Source organism: Phoenix dactylifera, chromosome 4, assembly GCF_051530095.1.
Source record: "Phoenix dactylifera cultivar Ajwa chromosome 4, Ajwa_hap1_PhDact_Kaust_v1.1, whole genome shotgun sequence".
NCBI classification, from domain to species: domain Eukaryota; kingdom Viridiplantae; phylum Streptophyta; class Magnoliopsida; order Arecales; family Arecaceae; genus Phoenix; species Phoenix dactylifera.
This window is the reverse complement of record NC_143193.1, coordinates 29109714-29134567: the sequence shown is the minus strand read 5'-3', so window position 1 is coordinate 29134567 and position 24854 is coordinate 29109714. Positions and strand designations below refer to the sequence as shown.

At 39.9% G+C, this 24854-nt stretch overlaps 1 pseudogene; it reads left to right on the top strand.

Annotated features, from left to right (window-relative positions):
* Window positions 1-927: 927 nt before the first annotated feature.
* Window positions 928-1025, top strand: LOC149753772 (small nucleolar RNA R71; annotated as a pseudogene).
* The last annotated feature ends 23829 nt before the right edge of the window (window positions 1026-24854 follow it).

Below are 24854 nucleotides of genomic sequence, written 5' to 3'. Positions count from 1 at the left end.
TATTGTGCAAGAAAAGAGATGGTAGACTGAACCATATAGATATTTTTATTATATATGTGACTGCATTGTGACTATAGGTCAACCAAGGTCGGATCATAAGGCACCTAAGTAATCTAGTCGGGATATTCAACCTCTATTTTTATATGAAAACCAAATCATGAACCTTATGGTACGAACAAGGACACTCATACTTCTTTTATGGATAAGGCTAACAAAAATGCAGTTAACAAATATGAACTCCTGAGGCCTTCCTATTATCATTAAGTGCACGTGTGGGGATCTAATAATAGGTCTCTGATCAATCATAGTATGCATGTGTTCCTTGCCTTAATAGTTGCACAAACTCAATATGAAAATACATGTGCATTTGCTCAGAAAAGAAAGTAATAAATCAAATGCAAAAACAAGTTTTTTTTTTTTTTTTGATCAAAATATTTTCCTCCCCCCAACTTAAACATTGCATTGTCCTCAATGTAAAAAAATGCAAGAAAACTATATATGAGAGACAATAGAGAAAATAATAGAGAGAAGAAGAATACCTTGAGCTGTTGATTTTCAGAAAAGAAGACCTACAAAATAAGAAAAAAAAAATAAAAGAAAAAAAAATAATTCCAACTAATATACACATACCTTGGCCATCATGCTCAGTCATAAGAAGGCTCCTCCAAGGAAAAGGAGTCCTCTTTATCTGCAAAATTCTCAAGAAAAGATTTTAATCTATGTCCAATGTTAGTAGGCTTAGGCAAAGGTTTATTCACTCTATCCCCTGTATCCCATAATTGTGCAGTCTCTGCGAGAGAGTCTAAATAGTCCCATGCCTCATCGGGTTGCTTTTCCAAAAATAGGCCATTGCACATAGTCTCTATAAATTGTTTCAACTGTGGAGACAACCCTTCGTAAAAGAAACTAATGGTTCTCCATGTTTCAAACCCATGATGAGGACAAGAGAGAAGCAAATCTTTAAATCTCTCCCAGCATTCATAAAATGTTTCATGGTCTTTTTGTTGGAAATTACTAATGTGCCTTTTCAAAAAGTTAGTCCTTTGTGCGGGAAAGAATTTTTTCAAGAATTCTCTTTGCATATCCTGCCATGTTCCTAACGATCTAGGTCTCAAGGAGTTAAGCCATGTTTTGGCTTTATCCTTTAAGGAAAAAGGAAACAAGGTCAATTTAAGGACATCTTCCGATACATTTGGCACTCTAAATGTGATGCTAATTTCCTCAAAATCCTTAAGGTGAAGATAAGGGTTCTCAGATTCTATTCCATGATACTTGGGCAGCAATTGAATTACTCCTGGTTTGATTTCAAAGTGTCCTACATTTTCAGGAATAATCATGCATGAAGGTTGACTAGTCCTAGTGGGATGTAAGTATTGTCGAAGTGTCATAACTGGGGGTCTACCTTCATCACCATGGTGACTTCCTACATCATCAGGAAAATTTGCCATCTCACAAGGTGTGAGATACTGCGAAGGAATTTCAAGGATGTGTCCTAAGGAATTGTCAAAAGGTTGTCGACTCAGACGTCCAGTGTTGTCCCTATTCCAACCTAGCATACAAAATTTCAAAGTTTATTTATTTGTTTGTTTTTTTTGTTTTTTTATTTATTTTTATTTTTTTTTTAATGATTACCCTTGATCTTTTCTTAAAGTTCTTATCAATTTTCAAGTAGCAACAAGGGTTAATGAGATATGATGATAATAAAATTCTGATTCTAAACAAAAAAATTAAACACAGAAAATTCAAAGCAGACAGCAGCAAAGTTTATATTAATTTAATGGTCATAAAAGTATCAGAATATCAATCAGACCGTTCAGATGAAAGAAACATGTGTCCTACAGCAGCCGACGAAATTTGAGTGCAATCAGACGGTGGATTACTCAGATATCAGAGTTTGATGCAGACTGTGCAGGAAATAAAAACAGCAGAATTTTTTTTTTTTTTTTTGAAAGAAAAAGACTAAATAATAAGATACTGATTAAATCTAAAATTATACTAATAAATCAGCCGTTCCCCGGCAACGGCGCCAAAAACTTGATGCAAAAATAAAATTGTTCTCCCAAGTGCAGGAGAATCGTACAAGTAGTAAAATCTCGGGAGTCCGAGGTCGAATCCTCAGGGAACGATCTATAGATTATTAGCGTAATTTTTTTAGATGTAATTTTCAGTTGAATAAATATGTGGATTAAGATGATATTTTGAAGTTTAGAGAAACTAATTAATAGATTAAGTTCGATAATAAAGAGATGGTTAGGGATCCGGAATCCCCCTTGACAATAATACATTCAAGATATAAACTCTACGGTTTCTGATTTAAAAGTTCAAATGTAGGATAGATCTAATCATGGAATATATTGTTTGAACACACGAACTCAATTTCTAAGCATTCGTCGTGCCGGTTATGTCTACGACAAATCAAATAATAAAGTAATCCATGCATCAATAGATATAAACCATTAAAGAACTATCTACAACATAGGCAAGCAAGAAACCAAAACATATCAAAAGATCTGAATTGAATAGAACAATAGTTTAGAGTTTACTCCAAGAAAGTAACAAGTCAAGGGTTCTCCCATCACCCTAGACCAAAGGGATTAGCCGGCCATCACATAAAAGAAATCTCCCCTCTTCATCTTTCTTCTTTTTTTTTTTCTTTTTATTCTCGGAAACAGGGCATCCCCTGTTTCCCTTCTCTCTGTTTTTTTTTCGTTCAATGGGAAGAATGAGCCCCCTCCCCCACCGAGAGAGACCTTATATATCCCCCTTGATGGATCTCTCATGCCAGCTGCAGGATACCTGGATGCGGAAGAGGAAGCTCGGACGTGGACGGCTGGATGAGGGGTCGACGCTCGGATGAGAGCTGATCGCGGAAATCCCGGGATGCTGATCATCTTCGGACGCGGAGGGACGGCTGGAATGCGGAGATGCTCGCGCGGAAGCTTGGTCGCCGATGCTGAAATCACGGGATGCCGACCTACACGCGGACGGATGAGGGAGCTGGGATCACGAACGCCTGCGGGATCTGGGAAGGGCTGAAGCGTGGAGATGCTGGCGAATGGAAGAGCTGGGGGCTGAACGCGGGAGATTCGCAAACGGACGCGATGGAGAGATTCGCGGATGACTGCTGAATCATATGCAGAGAAGATTGCACGCGGGAGAAGCGGAAGGAAGCTGAGATCTTTGCTGGAATCTTGGATGCGGACGGCTGGTCGCAGGAGGATCGGACTGCTGGCGCTTGGATGGACGGGATGTGGACGTGGAAGCTTCACGGGTGGATCACGATCACGGAGCTGGGAGGCAGACGTGTGGACGGGAGGTTGCTTGGGAGATATGATCGCACGAACACGGGATGGGAGCTGGAGCTTGGGAGAAACTGGAGGAAGCTTGGACTGATCTCGGATGCTGGATGGGGGATTCGCGGATGAGGCAAACTGGGATGAAGTCGGGACTTGGATGGTGTGCTGGAGCTTGAAGCTTGGATGTGGCTGCACCTAGTCGGCTAATGCTCCTTCTAGTGTGCAACTGGGACCGACCCCATGTGGTTGACTAATCACCTACTATAATGCATCTTTTTGAACCCAATGTGCATTTTAACTTTGATTTCCGATCACCTGCACCCAACAAAAATAAAATATTAATGCAACACTGTTATCATTATTTGTTAGCAATAATGCTAATTTAAGTAATGTGTAGATCGCACTTTTGTGCTCTCATCATAATCCTATGTATTCTTACAATGCTAATTTCTAGATTTGATCTTATAAACATGCACGAATTAAATTATTTCATTCGATTTTTCCGCTGTATTTTTGAAACTTAAAAAGAACTACGTATAGCTTGATCCACCTTATGAAGGGGTACGTAGGCAATCCGATCAGGTTCAGCCATGATTTTTAAAATAAAATTAAAAAAAAAATTCAGCATGCTTAACATCGAAGAACCTAGGACAACTCCTATCGCATAGTCGCTAGCGTCGCACATGATCTCAAAAGGTAATGACCAATCGGGTGGTTGCACGATGGGTGCAGTGCTAAGCATAGACTTCAACTTTTCGAATGCCTCTTGACAGGTTTCAGTGCAATTGAACCGTGTATCAAGGGATAGGAGGTTACATAATGGTCGAGCTATGACACTAAAGTCCTTGATGAACCTCCTATAAAATCCGGCATGACCCGAAAATGATCTAACATCTCTAACCATCTTGGGTGCAGGTAGCTTGGCGATTAGGTCAATCTTAGCTCTATCAACTTCCATGCCCTTCGATGAAACATTATGTCCTAGGATAATTCCCTTTGGCACCATGAAGTGGCATTTCTCCCAATTCAGTATCAAATTCCTTTCCATACATCGAGCTAAGACTGCTTGTAAATGTGACAGGCAATCATCAAATGAGTTGCCAAAAACAGAGAAATCATCCATAAACACTTCTAAAAATTTCTCGTTCATATCTTCAAAAATGCTGAGCATGCATCTTTGGAATGTCGCAGGTGCATTACACAACCCGAATGACATCCGACGGAAAGCGAATGTGCCAAAAGGACAAGTGAAGGTAGTCTTCTCTTGAACTTCTAGTGAAATCTCATTTTGGTAGTATCCAGAATAGCCATCGAGAAAACAATAAAAATCGTGTCCTGCAACTCTTTCCAAAACTTGGTCTAGGAAGGGTAGAAAAAAGTGATCCTTCCTTGTAACCAAATTCAGCTTTCGGTAGTCGACACACATGCGCCAACTCGTCGGGACACGAGTTGGAACTAGTTCACCTTGTTCATTTTCTACTACCGTCAAATCCGACTTCTTAGGAACGATTTGAGTAGAACTTACCCACTTGCTGTTGGAAATTGGATAAATAATACCCATGTCAAGCAACTTGAGGACTTCTGCTTTAACCACATCTCTCATCGTACGATTCAACCTGCGTTGTATTTGCCTTGTGGTTTTGGCATTGTCCTTCAAATATATCCGGTGCGTGCAAATTGAAGGGCTAATCCCCTTTAAGTCGGCAATAGACTACCCTAAAGCTCCTTTATGATTCTTTAGAACACCAAGTAATTTTCTTTCTTGGTCATGATTAAAATCAGACGGGATGATTTAGGGTAAGTGTACTCGGGTCCAAGAAAGGCATACTTGAGTTCCTTCGGTAAAGGTTTTAACTCGAACTTAGGTATTTGCTCATGGGATGGTACTATCTTTGCTTCTCGAGATGGCAACTGTTCAAATTCTTCTACTTTTGGTCTCCACCCATTGATCATCATGGCATTCGAAAAATCCACACTAGGTTTGACCAATAAATCATCTTCATCGGTGCCATTAGAACACCAATCAATTAAGCCATCGCCGGATGGATCGTTAAATGTTTCTTTTAACAGATATTCTTCCACAATGGTTTCAATCCATTCAACCTCTTTACTTTCTTTATGATCACTGGGTTGTTTGCCTATACTAAAGATGTTCAGTTCCAAGGTCATATTGCCAAAAGAAAGCTTCATGACACCATTCCAACAATTGATCAATGCATTAGAAGTTGCAAGAAATGGACGTCCTAAGATGACCGGAATCTGAGATGGTGAATTGGAAGCCGGATGTGTGTCCAGTACGATAAAGTCGACAGGAAAATAGAACTTGTCTACTTGGACCAACACATCTTCGATAATCCCTCTAGGGACCTTCACTGACCTGTCAGCTAATTGTAAGGTGATAGTTGTTGGTTTCAACTCACCCAAACCGAGTTGCTCATATACCGTATAGGGCAACAAGTTCACACTCGCTTCTAAATCTAGCAATGCTCATTCAATCCTAAAATTGCCAATGATGCACGAGATAGTTGGGCAACCTGGATCCTTATATTTAAGGAGAATGTTATGCAGTAAAATCACACTCACATTTTCAGCCAGAAATGCCTTCTTCTTGATATTTAACCGATGCTTGATAGTGCACAAATCCTTAAAAAATTTTGCATATGAAGGTACTTGTTTGATTGCATCAAGAAGAGGTACATTGATTTTTACTTGCTTAAAAAGCTCAAGAATTTCAGAGTTTGGTTCAAGCTTTTGCAAGGGCTTTAATCTTTGTGGAAATGTGTTAGATGTATGCCCTAGAAGCCAATCTTGCTGACACATTATTAATTCTGGAACATAATTTTGTACTTGACTTTGCTATTATTGAATAAATAAAAGGCATTTTTTTCATTCATACTGTTTATGTGTCTGTGAATCGTCCAAGGAATTAATAAGATGATGATGCATATTCTCAAGAGTTGAAAATTTGAGCCATGTATCATTGGTGATTAATTTCTAAATGCTCCTGATCGATGGATCATCACGAGGACGGTGATCGATCCGATGAGACCAGTGCACATATTACTTTCCTTATGGATGGACGAGACTCGAGTCCACGGGGTGGGTATACTGAAGTAATAGTGCAGGTGCTTGTTAGAGAACAAGAGTATTGAGCGTGACCAATACAAGAAGTCACTTGGATGTCTATCCACTCGTCAGTGATTTGCTTGATGTTGCAGTAGTGTGACTGGTCCTTTGACCTGCGGTGTTTCGACTACTCACAGTAAGTTTATTGTAGTTTGACTGCACGTATACATGGTCTCTAGAAATATGGGTCCATGCAGTGTAGATTGGCTGCACTAGGTTCACTATAGGAGTAGGGTATGCACCTTTATGAAATCTATCGACCTTGATAGATAAGGAGAGATCCTATGTGATTTGTAAGACTGAGTTCGTAAGACCTCGGCCGGGGCAGTAAAAATAGTGGAGAAAGAGTTTTCCACTCTCGAACTTAAGTCGAATAAATCTAGACATATGACAGGCGATGAGGTTTGACGAGTTGTTCATGACCTCCGCCCTATAGAGATCCACGATAGAAAGACTGTATCATACGATAACTGCACCAAGAGGTTCATTATTCCATTCTGCTGGGTAGCCACTATATGCTGCTAGGTGTCACTGGTGGATGGTGGGACACACAGGAAATATCTTGATGATCGATAAATCCTGATAAGTTGAGTTGGAACTGTTCCAAACTATTGAAAGGAGTTTTCAATGATATTGTGATAGAGATTGCAATATATCTCACTACCAGTCAGAATAAAACCTATGGGATCACACACACTAGAGGTATTGACCGATCCGATGGTTGAATTGTAATTAAGAATCACGAGTAATCAATTCGATTGATAATCAGTTGAAGAAGGAACAATGAAAATTAATTAATTGGACTTAAACACGAATCTTACTTGGAGTAGGATTCCTAGAGTCCTAATTGGATTAGGACTGAGAGTCCTACTTAGAGTAGGATTCCTACAATCCTAATTAAATTAGGATTTTGAATTCAATTTGGATTCCTACTTAGAATAGAATTCCTAGAAGTCCTAATTAGATTAGGGCTTCAGATTCAAATAAGAGTCCTAATTAGATTAGGACTAAAATAGAATAAGTCCTAATTGGATTAGAATTTCTTAAGTCCTAATTAATTGTTAATCTAATGAGTTAACATAACTCCTAATTGGATTAGGATTGAAGAGTTCAATTGAGTCATGGTTCATTTGAGTTCTAATTGGATTAGGACTAGCATGGATTAAATCCAAAATTGGTTCACCCTTGGACTAAGCCTAATTAGATTAGGACTTAGCCACATTAGGGCCTCCTAATCCTCCTTAGAGGAGGACCAGGAGCTCCTACAAAGTAGGAGCTCCTTGATGAATTTCCAAGAGGGGCGCCGACCCCTCTTGTTTGCCGCACCAAGGAAGAATGAGGAGGTGTGGGCGGCATCTAGGGCATTCAATCCCTCTCCCTTTCGAAGCCGTGGCCCCCTTCCTCCTCTTGGTTTCAGCCGCAAGCAAGGGAAGAAAGAAAGAAGTGTTGGCGGCCTCCTCCTCCTCCCTTCCTTCTTCCAACGCAAGGGAAAGAAAAGGCTGCATCTAGCCTTTGGATCTTCTCCCTTGATCCCTTCTTCCTCTTCCTCCTCCCTCTAGCATTCAAGAGTTGATTGAAAGGGAGGTGATCAGCCATCAAAACAAATCTCTGCAAGGGAGCTAGCACCCCGGAGAGATTGGAGCTTTTGGATTGGTCCTCTGCTTCGTGTCGATACCCGTAGAGGCCGGACACATGTGCGGCTTCAAGCGAACCTTCATGCTAAATCACGAACTTCAGTTTGCGGTGATCATCTACCCGCACAAGGTGAAGATCTGATCTTCCTAATGTTTTAAAAGGTTTTTAATCCTAATCTATCTACGAATGATTTTTGAATAACGTTCATGGGATGAACGTCGATCCCGCGCATGCCACTTCTGCTGCATCTAAAATTTTTTTAATTTTCTGCAGCATGGGCGGGTTTCCAATAGTGGTATTAGAGCCTGGGCTTCGTAGATTAAGGTTAGGATTAATTATTAAAGGGCATATTAGATATAAAATTTAAAGAATTATGCTTGCTGATTTTTATGCATGCAGAATTTCAGATTGCAGATTTTTCTGCATGCTGAAATTTTTGAATGTTTGGTTAATGATTCTATTGCATTGATAATGTGATTACAAATATTTAGAATCATGTCTTGCATGATCAGCAACTCATATGATGATGTAATCAATTAGATTTCAGATCTGTAAATTATAATTTATGCATGTGATGCGAATGGTGATGATCATGGATGACCCTTTGTGAATGTGCTGAAATGTTCTGCGATGTTCTGTAATGTTATGTGATGACATGTAAATCAGTTTTTCAGATGCCTCCGAGCATCTTAAATTCATGTAATAGAGACCTGCGTGTCTCATAAAAAGGGTTGTAATTATTCTTTTATTTTTTGAATTTTATCTGGGATGTAATCTGTGATGTATATTGCACGTCGATGGTTGATCGATGCATGCCTCCTACAACCAAGCCTTGCACGGATTGAGATCACAGGTTGATTGAAGATAGATCAAGGAGTTGATTACAATTGAACCTAAAGGATCAAGATCGAGTTAAGAGTTGAAGACGATCAAACCAATTGATGTGCATGTGCTTGTACTATGACCCATCCTGGATCTATGATCATCACCAGTTAAATTTACTTTCTTATATATATGCCTGGATGTTTAATGTTTATGCCTATGCATAGCGGGTAGATGGATGTGTGCATGAGATGCAAATAGTCAATCGAAAGAGACCTAAACTAAAACCTCCTCAATCAGTCGAGAGTGAACCAACATGAGCGAGTCATATTAGATTAATTGATCTAATTGGTGTCTAGAAAAGCATGAAAGGTGGTTACTTAATTAGGACCTTACTCTTTGAGTAAGGGGAGCCTCCCACCTGCTTATCTGGCCAATTGTTCGATTACCTCTTATGAAGAGCTCAAAATTGCAAACACTAAGACATAATTAATCAATATTAAGTCCATAGATTTTCCACCGTAGTAGAGCTGCTAAGGTCTTTCTGGTGTTGACTTATCTCGGCTGGACACAATGGGCAAGTTGCATCGGGGGGCTGGACCTCTCTATAGATATGAGATGTTGTAGGGGTAAAGGTGGGGTTGGGAACCAATAATTGTTAGGTGAGGATCCAATGACGACTTTATTTCTACGGTTATATGGTGGGTCTGACTTAACTAAGGAATGGGACCAATAACTGTTAGGTGAGGTCTTCATGACTTAGAGACCAAGTAGCACTGTAACATGCTTGAGAAGCATTGTACAAGAGTTGTACACTCATCAATTTATGTGTCACCAATAACTGTTAGGTGAGGTGGCATGTAAATCGATGGGACCGCAGTACCCACTAGAAATCCTAGTCGTATAGGATTTCCATTTTCCTACCGGGGGAGTGTGAGGAATTCGAGAAAATAGTGGGAGGTACATTTGTTCTAAAAGATCCTAGAACAAGTTAGGCTCAAGTACAAAAATCTAACTAGAATCTTTACTCTCTGCAGATCACAATGTTAGCCTCAAATTCTTTGACCCGTATTCTTGAGACCAACCGACTGACCGGTACCAATTACAAAGACTGGCTTAGAAATCTCAAAATTATTCTGAGTTGCGAGAAAATAGGCTATGTGCTCGACAATGATATCCCCACATTACCAGCACGTCCGACCACTGATCAGCGTGCGATGCATGAAAAGTGGACAGACGATGACACTAGGGTCAAGTGCTATATCATGGCATCCAGGTCCAATGAACTCCAATGCCAGCATGAGAATATGAAGACTGCTAGGGACATATTGGCACACCTGCAAGAGTTGTATGGTGAGCAGAGTTGCACAGCTCGTTTTGAGGTGTCCAAGAGGCTCTTCAAAGCAAAGATGCGCGAGGGGCAGTCTGTCCATGATCACGGTGTGACTATGATCAAGGACCTAGAGGAGCTTGGTATGAACATGCACAAGGAATTGCAAGTAGATCTGATTCTACAATCCCTTTCTGATTCATTTGGACAGTTTATAGTAAACTACCATATGAATAAGATTGAATGCACTAAGACTGAACTGTTAAACATGTTGGTAACTGCTGAGGAAGCCTTGAAAGGTTCAAGGGGCAATGTTCTTGATGCTGAGTTGACTTCTGGTTCCAAAAGAGAGTCTACTTGGAAGAAGAAGAAGCCAGCGAAGAAGCAGAAAAAAGACAAGAAGCCAAAGAAGGAAGTTCAAAAGAAAAAGGCTAATGACAAAGAAAAATGTTTCCACTGCAATGTTGATGGCCACTGGAAGAGGAACTGTCCTTCATACCTCGAGAGCCTGAAGAACAAGAAGGCAGACATACCTTCAGAAGGTATGTTAGACTTGCTCGTGATAGAAACTAACCTTACAGTTTTCTCTACTTCTAGTTGGGTTGTAGATTCTGATTCTAGTGCTCACTTGTGCACTACTATGCAGGATCTAAAAGAAAGTAGAAGGCTGGCGGAAGGTGCGGTAACCCTTCGGGTTGGCAACGAGGCAAAAGTTGCTGCTGTGGCTGTGGGCACCTATCCTCTGTGACTATCGTCTGGTTTTAGTTTATTACTTAGAGACTGTTATTATGGACCTGCTGCTAGCTGAAATTTAATTTTTGTTTCATGTCTAGCACAGGATGGTCATGTTTTTACATTTGACAAAGACTGTTGTTCTATTTATTTCAGAAATAAAATAGTCGCATGTAGTTTTATGATTGACAGTCTCTATCATTTGCATATGGATGTATCTGTAAACGTGTCTGAGCAAGAAGTGAGTGCCAAAGGATCCAAGAGATCCAGGAATAAGATAAACCAAAAGTATTTGTGGCACCTCAGGCTTGGCCATATTGGAGAGGACAGAATGAATAAAATGGATAAAGATGGGCTTCTCGGCTCATTGACTTTCGAGTCATATCCAGTTTGCGAGTCCTGTCTTCAAGAAAAAATGGCTAGATTGCCCTTTGTAGGACATGGGAAGAGGACCACTGATATACTTATCCTGGTACACACAGATGTATGTGGCTCATTTGATGTGCTAGCCAGAAGTCGTTATTCTACTTCATTACCTTTACCGATGATTATTCACGGTATGGGTATGTGTATCTAATAAGACACAAATCTGAATCTTTTGAAAAGTTCAAGGAGTTCAGAAATGGAAAATCCCTTAAGGCTCTTCGATCAGATCGAAGAGGAGAATACTTTAGTGGAAAATTCCGGGACTATCTCAAGAAGAATGGCATAGTCTCACAATGGACACCTCCGGGTACACCTCAACTCAACGGGGTGTCGGAGAGGAGAAATCAGACTCTAATGTGTATGGTCCGGTCCATGATGAGCTTTACTGATTTACCTATATTTCTTTGGGAAGATGCCTTACTTACCGCAGTATATCTACTGAATAGAGTTTCCTCTAAATCCGTTCCTACCACACCGTATGAGATATGGCATGGTAAGAAATCAAGTCTTGGTCATCTCAAGATTTGGAGATGTCCGGCCCACGTCAAGCGACTACAGACGGACAAGCTAGAGGCTAGGACCATAAGTGCTCGTTTTATAGAATATCCTAAAGAGTCATTAGGATATAATTTTTACGTCTCAGAGGATCACAATATGTTTGTGAGCCGATATGCCATCTTCTTGGAAAAATAGTTTATCCTTGATAGAGGCAGTGGGAGGAAAATTGAGCTTGAAGAGAAAGTCACTAAAAAGCAACGAGTCATGGATCCTATAGAACCCATTCATACAGAGCCAGTACACGTTGTCCCTACTGCACCTCGCAGATCTAGTAGGGTCTTCCATCCTCCTGATAGATACTTAGGTATGCTTGAAGAGGATACTAAGAAAATGTTCCTTATGGGAGATAGGAAACACATACAGGATCCCAAAACCTACGACGAGACGATATCAAACATCGATTCCAAAAAATGGTTGGAAGCTATGAAGTCAGAGCTAGACTCCATGCATTCCAACCAAGTCTGGACCTTAGTGGATCCACCAGAAGGTATTGTACCTATTGGATGCAAGTGGATCTACAAAAGGAAGATAGGTTCAGATGGAAAGGTAGAAACCTATAAAGCAAGGCTAGTGGCGAAAGGGTATAGTCAGCGTGAAGGCATAGACTATCAGAAGACCTTTTCACCTGGAGCCATGCTGAAATCCATCCGAACATTGCTTGCCATTGCAGCATTTCAAGATTATGAAGTTTGGCAGATGGATGTGAAAATTACTTTTCTGAATGGATATCTTGATGAAGATATCTATATGGAACAGCCTTTGGGTTTCACCTTCAGTGATGGAGATCACAAGGTCTGCAAACTGCAAAGTTCCATTTATGGACTAAAACAAGCATCTCGAAGTTGGAACACTCGTTTTGATTATGCAATCAAAACATTTGATTTCATCAAGAATGAAGAGGAACTATGTGTTTACAAGAAGGTTAGTGGGAGTGCTGTCGTGTGTCTCGTATTTTACGTGGACGACATCCTCTTAATTGGGAATGATATTCCCATGCTAACCTCGGTCAAGGTCTGGTTGTCAAAAGAGTTCTCCATGAAAGATCTTGGGGAAGCATCTTATATTTTGGGGATTAAGGTCTATAGAGATAGATCTAAAATGATACTTGGCCTATCACAGAAGTTGTACATAGAGGAAGTGCTGAAAAGGTTCAGCATGGAAAACTCAAAAAGGGGTTTCTTACCCCTTAGGCATGGAATTCATCTCTCCAGAAAGATGTGCCCCAACACATCTGAAGAGATTCAACGCATGAGCAAAAGCCCTTATGCATCGGCTATAGGGAGCCTCATGTATGCCATGCTATGTACACGACCTGATATAGCCCTTGTTGTGAGTGTCACTAGTAGATATCAGTCGAATCTAGGTGAAGAGCACTGGACAGCTGTGAAGAATATTCTTAAGTACTTAAGAAGAACTAAAGATTTATTCTTGTTCTTTGGAGGAGCATCAGAGTTAAAGGTAGAAGGGTATACAGATTCAGACTTTATGACTGATATCGATGATAGAAAGTCTATATCTAGATATGTGTTCTTGTGCAATGGTGGTACGGTGAATTAGAAAAGTTCTAAACAACCCATCATTGCTGATTCTACTATGGAAGTTGAATATATCGCCGCCTCTGAAGCTGCTAAGGATGGCTTCTGGTTTAAGAAATTCATTGCGAAATTGGATGTAATGTCATCAGATGCCATAACACTCTACTGCGATAATAATGGCGCCATAACTCTTGCTAAGGAGCCAAGGTCTCATCAGAAGTCCAAGCATATAGAGCGGCACTTTCACCTCATACGCGACTATGTTGAGAAGAAATATGTCGAGGTGCAGAGAGTAGAATCCACGGACAACGTGGCGGACCCGTTCACTAAGCAGCTAATTCAGCAAAAGACTAAAGCCCACCTTGAGAAGATGGGGCTTAGATGTATGACTGATTGCTTTAGTGTAAGTGGGAGATTGTTAGATGCATGCCCTAGAAGCCAATCTGGCTGACACATTATTAATTTTGGGACATAATTTTATACTTGACTTTATTATTATTGAATAAATAAAAGGCATCTTTTTCATTCATATTGTTTATGTGTCTGTGAATCGTCCAAGAAATTAATAAGATGATGATGCATATTCTCAAGAGTTGAGAATTTGAGCCATATATTATTGGTGATTAATTTCTAAATGCTCCAGATCGATGGATCATCACGAGGACGGTAATCGATCCGATGAGATCAGTGCACACATTACTTTTCTTGTGAATGGATGAGACTCAAGTCCACGGTGTGGAGATACTGAAGTAATAGTGCAGGTGCTTGTTAGAGAACAAGGGTACTGAGCGTGACCAATATAAGAAGTCACTTGGATGTCTATCCACTCGTCAGTGATTTACTTGATGTTGCAGTAGTGTGACTGGTCCTTTGACCTGCAGTGCTTCGGCTACTCACAGTAAGGTTATTATAGTTTGACTGCATGTATACATGGTCTCTAGAAATATGGATCCATGCAGTGTAGATTGGCCGCACTAGGTTCACTGTAGGAGTAGGGTATTTACCTTTATGGAATCTATCGACCTTGATAGATAAGGAGAGATCCTATGTGATTTATAAGACTAAGTTCGTAAGACCTTGGTCGGGGCAGTAAAAACAGTGGAGAAAGAGTTTTCCACTCTCGAACTTAAGTCGAATAAATCTAGACATATGACAGGCGATGGGGTTGGACGAGTTGTCCATGACCTCCGCCCTGTAGGATCCACGATATAAGGACTGTATCATACGATAACTGCACCTAGAGGTTCATTATTCCATTCTGCTGAGTAGCCACTACATGCTGCTAGGTGTCACTGGTGGATGGTGAGACTCACAGGGAATATCCTGATGATCGATAAACCCTGATGAGTTGAGTTGGAACTGTTCCAAACCATTGAAAGAAGTTTTCAATGATATTGTGATAGAGATTGCAATATATCTTACTACCAGTCAGAATAGAACCTATGGGGTCACACACACTAGAGGTATTAATCGATCCGATGGTTGAATTGCAATTAAGAATCATGAGTAATCAATTCGATTGATAATCAGTTGAAGAAGGAACAATGGGAATTAATTAATTGGACTTAAACACGAATCCTACTTGGTGTAGGATTTCTGGAGTCCTAATTGAATTAGGACTGGGAGTCCTACTTAGAGTAGGATTCCTACAATCCTAATTAAATTAGGATTTTGAATTCAATTTAGATTCCTACTTAGAATAGGATTCCTAGAAATCCTAAACAGATTAGGAAGTCGGATTCAAATAAGAGTCCTAATTGGATTAGGACTAAAATAGAATAAGTGCTAATTGGATTAGGATTTCTTAAGTCCTAATTAATTGTTAATCTAATGAATTAATATGACTCCTGATTGGATTAGGATTGAAGAGTTCAATTGAGTCATTGTTCATTTGAGTTCTAATTGGATTAGGACTAGCATGGATTAAATCCAAAATTGGTTCACCCTTGGACTAAGCCTAATTAGATTAGGACTTAGCCACATTCGGGCCTCCTAATCCTCCTTAGAGGAGGACTAGGGCTAACCAAGAGGGAGGGGCGTAAATCCCTCCCCTCATTCTTCCTTGGTGCGGCAAACAAGGGGGCCGGCGCCCCTCTTGGAAATTCATCAAGGAGCTCCTACTTTGTAGGAGCTCCGCATGATATTTAAGAGGAGGTGTGGGCGGCATCTAGGGCATTCAAGCCCTCTCCCTTTCCAAGTCGTGGCCCCCTTCCTCCTCTTGGTTTCAGCCGCAAGCAAGGGAAGAAAGAAAGAAGTGTTGGCGGCCTCCTCCTCCTCCCTTCCTTCTTCCAATGCAAGGGAAAGAAAAGGCTGCATCTAGCCTTTGGATCTTCTCCCTTGATCCCTTCTTCCTCTTCCTCCTCCCTCTGGCATTCAAGAGTTGATTGAAAGGGAGGTGATCAGCCATCAAAATAAATCTCTACAAGGGAGCTAGCACCCCGGAAAGTTTGGAGCATTTGGATTGGCCCTCTGCTTCGTGTGGATACCTATAGAGGCCGGACACGTGTGCGGCTTCAAGCGAACCTTAATCTTAAACCACGAACTTCAGTTTGCGGTGATCATCTGCCCGCACAAGGTGAAGATCTGATCTTCCTAATATTTTAAAAGGTTTTTAATCCTAATCTATCTATGAACGGTTTTTGCATAACGTTCATGGGATGAACGTCGATCCCGCGCATGCCACTTCCGCTGCATCTAAAATTTTTTAAATTTTCTGCGGCATGGGCGGGTTCTCAACAAAATGGTGCTGGAAAAGGACATTCAATTTTTTCAGCAGATGTTGGTGCTTTGGTTTCTTCGTTATCCTTTTCTTTTGTCTTGGTAGGGTCAGAATCAGGTATGACTTGAGTTTGTTTTGGGACTGGTCGGTCAATAACCTTTCCACTTCGCAAAGTTATTATACTCTTCGCTTGTTCTTTATGCGAAGTTGAAGATGATGCATTGCTACCGCCGTAGACTTGAGGCTTAGGTTGTAGTTGAGCTGGTAGCTTACCCTTCTCTTGAGAACTTAAAGTAGTGGTCAACATTGTCAGTTGATTTCTTATTTCATCATTGATTTTGGCTTGACCTTGCATGAAAGATTGCAAAGTTTCTTCGAGACTGGGTTTTTGAGGGGGGGTGTGGGCATAATGAGGTTGCAGAGGTGGAGGATTGGGTTATATACTTATTGAGGTTGGTCATTCCTCCACCTAAAATTTGGATGGTTCTTCCATCTAGGGTTGTAAGTAGCCAAAAAAGGATTATTAAAAGATTTTTGATATGTATTCATAACATTGGCCTGATCGTGCAAGACTTCCTTGAATGCGGGTATTGTGGGGCAATCAGTGGTGAGATGGCCAGGCATCTCACAAATCTTATAACACTCGCTGTTATGTTCTACGGTATTGACGGGTTCAATCCTTCTAAGTTCAATTTCCTCTACCTTCCTAGTAAGGGCTGCCATTTTAGCCTGAATATCATCCTGAGTACTAAGGTTGTAAAGGCCCCCATGTCCAATGCTAGTAGGCTTAGACAAAGGTTTATTCACTCTATCCCCTGTATCCTATAATTGTGCAGTCTCTATGAGAGAGTCTAAATAGTCCCATGCCTCATCGGGTTGCTTTTCCAAAAATAGACCATCGCACATAGTCTCTATAAATTATTTTAACTGTGGAGACAACCCTTCGTAAAAGAAACTAATGGTTCTCCATGTTTCAAACCCGTGATGAGGACAGGAGAGAAGCAACTCTTTAAATCTCTTCCAGCATTCATAAAATGTTTCATGGTCTTTTTGTTGGAAATTACTAATGTGCCTTTTCAAAAAGTTAGTCCTTTGTGCGGGAAAGAATTTTTTCAAAAATTCTCTTTGCATATCATGCCATGCTCCTAGCGATCTAGGTCTCAAGGAGTTCAGCTGTGTTTTGGCTTTATGCTTTAAGAAAAAAGAAAACAAGGTCAATTTAAGGACGTCTTCTGATACATTTGGCACTCTAAATGTGATGCTAATTTTCTCAAAATCCTTAAGGTGAAGATAAGGGTTCTCGGATTCCATCCCATGATACTTGGGCAGCAATTGAATTACTCCTGGTTTGATTTCAAAGTGTCCTACATTTTCAGAAATAATCATGCATGAAGATTGACTAGTCCTAGTAGGGTGTAAGTATTGTCGAAGTGTCATAACTGAGGATCTACCTTTATCACCATGGTGACTTCCTACATCATCATCATCCATCTCACCAGATCTGAGATTTTGCAAAAGAGTTTCAATAATATGATCTAAGGAATTGTCAAAAGTTTTTCGATTCAGATGCCCAGTGTTGTCCCTATTCCAACCTAGCATACAAAATTTAATTTTAATTTTTTTTTAATGATCACCCTTGATCTTTTCTTAAAGTTTTTATCAATTTTCAATTAGCAACAAGGGTTAATGAGGTATGATAACAATAAAATTCTGATTCTAAAAAAAAAATTTAAACACAGAAAATTCAAAATAGACAGCAGCAAGGTTTCATATTAATCTAATGGTCTTAAAAGTCTCAGAATGTTAATCAAACCGTTCAGATGAACGAGACACGCATCCTGCACTAGACGACCACATTTGAGTCCAATCAGATGGCAAATTACTATGATATCAGAGTTTGATGTAGACTGTGCAGGGAATAAAAACAGCAGTAAAGATTTTTTTTTTTTCAGTTTTAGTTTTACTATAAGGTTCAACCTAACTACTAAGGTACTAATTAAATCTAAAATTATACTAATAACTCAGCCGTTCCTCGGCAACGGTGCCAAAAACTTGATGCGTCGCAAAAATGCTCTCCTAAGTGCAGGAGAATTGCACAAGTAGTATAACTTGGAAGTCCGAGGTCGAGTCCTCAGGGAACGATCTATGGATTATTAGCATAATTTTTAGATGTAATTTTTAGTTGATTTTCTAAAATTAAAAGCAGAGAATAATATATCAATAAACAAAGTTCAATGAAATAAAGATGGTAGGGATCTGGAATCCTCCTTGATGATATTGCATCTAAGAAATAAACTCTATGGTTCTTGATTAAAGATTAATGGTAGGATAGATCTAATCATGGTATATGTTTCATGAACATATGAACTCAATTTCTAAGCATTCTTCGTGCTTACTACGTCTACGACGAATCAAATACTAAAGCAATCTATATATCAATAGTCATAATCCATTAAAGAACTATCTACGAAATAACTACGCATGGATCAAGAACATATCAGTAAATATAAATCATTCAAAGCAAAAATTTAGAGTTTACTTCAAAGAGCAATACATCAAAGGTTCCTCCATCACCCTTCCGAAGATATCAGCTACTCATTTCAAACATTAGCCCTCCTTTTCTCTTTTTTTTTTCTTTTTCTTTTTGGAAACAGGGCATCCCCTGTTTCTCTCCTCTCTTCCCTCCTCTATTTTTTTTCTTTGTAGAATGAGAGCTGTCCCAGCTAAGGAAGAAGATGATATAAATATCCTCCCATACTTCTTCATCCCTCCATTCCCTCTATTACGCGCATGGGATGAATATCTTCACACGGCTGGGATTCGGAAGATTACACGCGGACGGCTGAAGATGAATCGCGTGAGATGCGTGGGATCCTGATCTTCTTCAAATGGATGCACAGAGACGCTCGAGAGCTGATCGCGATCGCTTGCATACGGGAGGCTTGTTGGGATGTGCTGTGAAGCTCTAGGATGCAGACGGATGCTAAGGTGCTTGCAAACGGCTGGATGAAGCCGTGAATGTTGAAGAATCAGATGTTAGAAGTATGCCCTAGAAGCCAATTTGGCTGACGCATTATTTAGTTCTGGGACATAAATTTGTACTTGACCTAATAATAAATTTATTAGAATGGGCATTCTTTTCATTTATGTTTTTATGTGTCCATGAATCATCCGAGAAATTAATAAGATGATGATGCATATTCTCAAGAGTTAAGAATTTGAGGAATATGTCATTGGTAATTAATTTCTGAATTGCTCCTGATCGATGGATCATCACGAGGACGGTGATCGATCCACTGAGATTAGTGCACAGATCGCTTTCTTTGATGGATGAGTCTTGAGTCCACAGTGTGGGGACACTAGAGCAATTGTGCAAGTGCTTGCTAGAGAACAAGGGTACCGAGCGTGACCATAGCAAGTAGTTACTTGGATGTCTATCCACTCATCAGTGGCTTACTTGATGTTGCAGTAGTGTGATTGGTCCTTTGACCTGCAGTGCTTCGACTATTCATAGTAAAGTTGCTGTAGTTTGATGAGGACATAAACATGAGCTCTAGCCATTTGGGTTCTTGTGGTGCAGATTGGCTGCAGTAGGTTTACTGTAGGAGTAGGGCATGCACCTACATGGAATCTATCGACCTTGATAGACAAGGAGTAATCCTATATGATTTATTAGACAGAGTTCGTAAATCCTCGGCCGGGGTAGCATATGTAGTGGAGAAAAAGTTTTCTACTCTCAAACTCAAGTCCAATAAATCTTGACATATGACAGACGATGGGATTTGACGAGTTATCCACGACTTCAGTCCTGTAGGGATCCACGATAGAAGGACTGTATCATATGATAACTGAACCTAGAGGTTCATCATTCCATTCTGCTGGGTAGCCACTACATGCTGCTAGGTGTCACTGGTGGATGGTGAGACTCACAGGGACTATCTCGATGATCGATGATCCCTGGTGAGTTGAGTTGGAATTGTTCCAACCCATTAAAAGAAATTTTCAATGATATTGTGATAGAGATCGCAATATATCTCACTAGCAGACAGAATAGAACCTATGGGTTCACACACATTAGAGGTATTGACCGATTCGATGGTTGAATTGTGATTAGAAATCACAGATAATCAATTTGCTTGATAACTGGTTAACTCAATAAGAGTTAGTGAGATGAAGAAGGAATAATTGCAATCGGATTGTAATTTAATTTAATTAATTGGATTTAAATTAATTGGACTTGATCATATTAAATATGAATCCTACTTGGAGTAGGATTCCTAGAGTCCTAATTGGTTTGGAATCTCAAATTAAATTAGAGTCCTACTTGGAGTAGGATTTCTAGAGTCCTAATTAGATTAGGACTGAAATTTAATAAGTCCTAATTAGATTAGGATTTCCTAAGTTCTAATTAATTTTAATTTAATTAATTAAAAGACTTCTAATTGGATTAGGATTGAAGAGTTCAATAGAGTCATGGTTCAATTGAATCCTAATTAGATTAGAATTTGAAGGGAAAGGAAATGGGTTCACTTAATCCTATTTGGAATAGGATTAGACCTACCTTGTAATTGACCCCACCCCCCCCCCCACACCCCCCACTTAATTTGATTAAGTGGGGCGTGAGATAGGAAGGGAAAAGAGGGAGGGGCTTTGGCCGAAATCACAAAAAGGATAAGGATAAGGATAAGGATAAGGATAAGGATGGAGCTCCTAATTTTTAGGAGCTCCAATCCTAATCTTAAATAGGAAAAAGAAGGGGCTGTCGTGAGCCCTATTCTTTTCTTCCTTGAACCGTGAACAGCAACTCCCTTTCCTCTTGGGTTTCAGCCGCCAACACAAGAAAAAGAAAAAAGAAAAAAGAGAGGAGCCGTGAACCATCTGCTCTTGGCTTGGGTTTTGTGTCGCAAGCAATAAAGAAAAAAAAGGAAGCCGCGAACCATCTCCTCTTCCCTTGCGTTTTGAGCCACAAGCAACAAGGAAAACTAAAGGAGCCGTGAACAGCACCTTTATTCCTCCTCTTGGGTTTCAACTGCAAGGAAAAGAAATAAAAAAAAGGGAGGTGTGTTCCCTTCCTTCTTCTCTTCAAAGGCTCCAACGAAAGAAAAAAAAAAAGAAAAAAAAAAAAGGCTACGAGGCTTGGCCTTCTTCTCTATTCATCTATCCTTCTTCTTCCTCCTCCCAAAGGCAATCAAGTGTTGATTCAAAGGAAGGACATCAGCCATTAAAAGTTGTCTCTGCAAGAGAGCTAGCACCTCGGGAAGACAAAGAAGCTTTGATTGATCCTCTGCTTCGTGTGAATACCCGTAGAGGCCGGACACGTGTGCGGCTTCAAACAAACCTTTATCTTAAACCATGAACTTCAGTTTACGGTGATCATCGACCCGCACAAGGTGAAAATCTGATCTTCCTAATGTTTTTGAAAGTTTTTAATTCTAATCTATCTACAAACGATTTTTTGAAATACGTTCATGCGATGAACGTCGATCTCGCGCATGCCACTTCTGTTGCGATCAGATTTTTGAAATTTCTGCGGCATGGGCGGATTTCCAACAGTGGTATTAGAGCCAGGTTTCGTAGATTAAGATTAGGATTAAAAGATTAAGGCATAATAGATCTGAAAATTTAAAAATTATGCTTGCTGATTTTTTTTGCATGCAGAATTTTCGGCTTGCTGATTTTTCTGCATGCTGATTTTCTATGCTTGGATTAATGATTCTAATATTTTGATAATATGATTACAAATATTTAGAATCATATCTTACATGATCAGCAACTCATAAGATGACATAATCAATTAAATATTCAGATCTGTAAATTATATTTAATACATGTGATGCGTATGGTGATGATCATGGATGAACCCTTATACATGTGCTGAAATGTTCTGCAATATTCTATGATGTTATGTGATGGCATGTAATTCAGATTTTTAGATGCTTGCGTGCATCTTAAATTGATGTATTAGAGACCTGCGTGTCTTATGAAAAAGGGTTTAATTATTCTTTTATTTTTAAAAGTTTATCTGGGATGTAATCTGTGATGTGTTTGCACGTCAATAGTTGATCGATGCATGCCTCTACAAGCACGCCTTGCGTGGATCGAGATCAAGGGTTGATTGAAGATGGATCAAAGAGTTGATCGCAATTGGACCTAGGGTGCTCAAGATCGAATCAAGAGTTGAAGACGATCTAACCAATTCATGTGCATGTGCTTGTACTATGACCCATCCTGGATCCATGATCATCACTAGTTTAATTTTTGTGATTATGCCTTATTGTTTATGTTTATGTCTATGCATAGCGGGTAGATAATTATTTGCATGAGATGTAGATAATTAAATGAAAGAGACCTAAATTAAATCTCCTCGAAAATATTAAGTCTAGTGGTCTTCCACCGTAGTAGAGCTGCTAAGGTCTTTCCGGCGTTGATTTGTCTCGGCTAGATACAGTGGGCAAGTTCCATCGGGGGACTGGACCTCTCTATTAGGCATGAGATGTTGTAGGGGTAAAGATGGTGTTGGGCCCAATAACTGTTAGGTGAGGGCCCAATGATGGCTTTGCTTTTGCGGTTATACGGTGGGTCCGACTTAACTAAGGAATGGGGCCAATAACTGTTAGGTGAGGTCTTCATTACTTAGAGACCGGATAGCGCTACAACTTGCTTGAGAAGTATTGTACAAGAGTTGTACACTCATCGTTTATGTGTTACCAATAATTGTTAGGTGAGGTGGCATGTAAATTGGTGGGACCGTAGCACCCCACTTAAAACCTAGAGTCGTAGGTTTCGGTTTCTTTACCAGAGGAGTGTAAGAGATTCGAGAAAATAGTGAAAGATGTTTTTTTTAAAAGGCCCTAAAACAAATAGAGTTCAAGTACAAAATTCTAACTAGAATCTTTTCTCTCTGAGGATTATAAAGTCAGTTTCTAGACTCTTAACTCATATCCTATAGAACAACCGTTTGACCAAACCCAATTATAAAGACCGGCTCAGCAAATTTCAAAATAATTTTGAATTTTGAGAAATTAGGGTATGTGCTAGACCATGGAATCTCCGTGTTACCAATCCGTCCGATCACTGATCAGCATAAGATGCATGCTAAGTGGACGAACAATGACAATAAAGTTAGGTGTTGCACAATGGCATCCATGTCCAATGAATTACAATGCCAGCATGAGAACATAAAAACTGCCAGGGACATATTAAATCACCTGCAAGAGTTGTATGGTGATCAGAGTCGCGCAGCATGGTTTGAAGTGTCCAAGAAGCACTTCAAGGCCAAGATGCGTGATGGGCAGTCTGTCCATGATCATGGTTTAACCATGATAAAAGACTTAGAGGAGCTTGAGAAGCTCGGCATGACCATGCAAAAGGAGTTGCAAACGGATTTGATCCCGCAATCCCTTCCAGCCTCATATGAATATTTTATAGTAAACTACCATATGAACAAGATTGTATGCACTAAAATAGAATTGTTAAATAAATTGGTAACTACCTTAGGGACCTTGAAGAGTTCAAGGGGCATAGTTCTCGCTGTCGAGTTAGCTTCTACTTCCAAGAGAGAGTCTACCTGGAAGAAGAAGAAGCCTGCGAAGAAGCAGAAGACCGAGAAAAGGCCAAGCAAGAAAGTTCAAGAAAAGGCCGAATGCAAGGGAAAGCGTTTCCATTGCATCATGAAATGGCCATTGGAAGAGGGACTGTCCTACATGCATGGAAAGCATAAAGAGCAAGAAGGGTGACAAATCTTCACAAGGTATGTCAGATATGCTCAGGATACTTAGGGACTGTTACCTGTTGCTAGCAGAAATTTGATTTCTGTATCTTGTTTAGCACAGAAAGATTTTTATAAGACTACTGTTCCATTTATTTGAGAAATAAATTGGTTCAACATGGTTTTATGATTAACAGTCTCTATCACATACATATGGATGTATCTGTGAATGTATCTAAGCAAATAGTGAGTGCCATAGGATCCAAAAGATCTAGGGATGAAACAAACCAGAAGTATTTGTGGCACCTCAGACTTGGCCATATTGGAGAGGATAGGATGAACAAATTGGAGAAAGATGGGCTTCTAGGCTCATTGATTTTCGAGTCATATCCAATTTGTGAATCTTACCTTCAAGGAAAAATGGCCAGATTACCCTTTGTAGGACATAGGGAGAGGACCACTGAGATACTTATCCTGGTACACATTGATGTGTGTGGCCCATTCGATGTGCTAGCCAGGGGTCGTTATTCGTACTTCATTACCTTTACCGATGATTTTTTCACGATATGGGTATGTGTATCTTATGAGATACAAATCTGAAGCTTTTGAAAAGTTCAAAGAGTTCAGATATGAAGTAAAAAAATAAATAAGAAAACTCATTAAGATTCTTCGATCAGATCGAGGAGGTGAATACCTTGGTGGAGAGTTCCATGATTATCTCAAGGAGAATGGTATAGTTTCATAATGGACCCCTCCTGGTACACCTCAGCTCAACGGAGTGTCGAAGAGGAGGAATCAGACCCTATTGGATATGGTCAGGTCTATGATGAGCTTCACTGATCAACCCTTGTTTCTTTAGAGAGATGCTCTATTTTCAGCTATTTATGTATTGAATAGTGTTCCCTCTAAGTTTGTTCCTACCACACTATATGAGATATGACATAGTAAGAAGCCGAGTCTTGGTTAT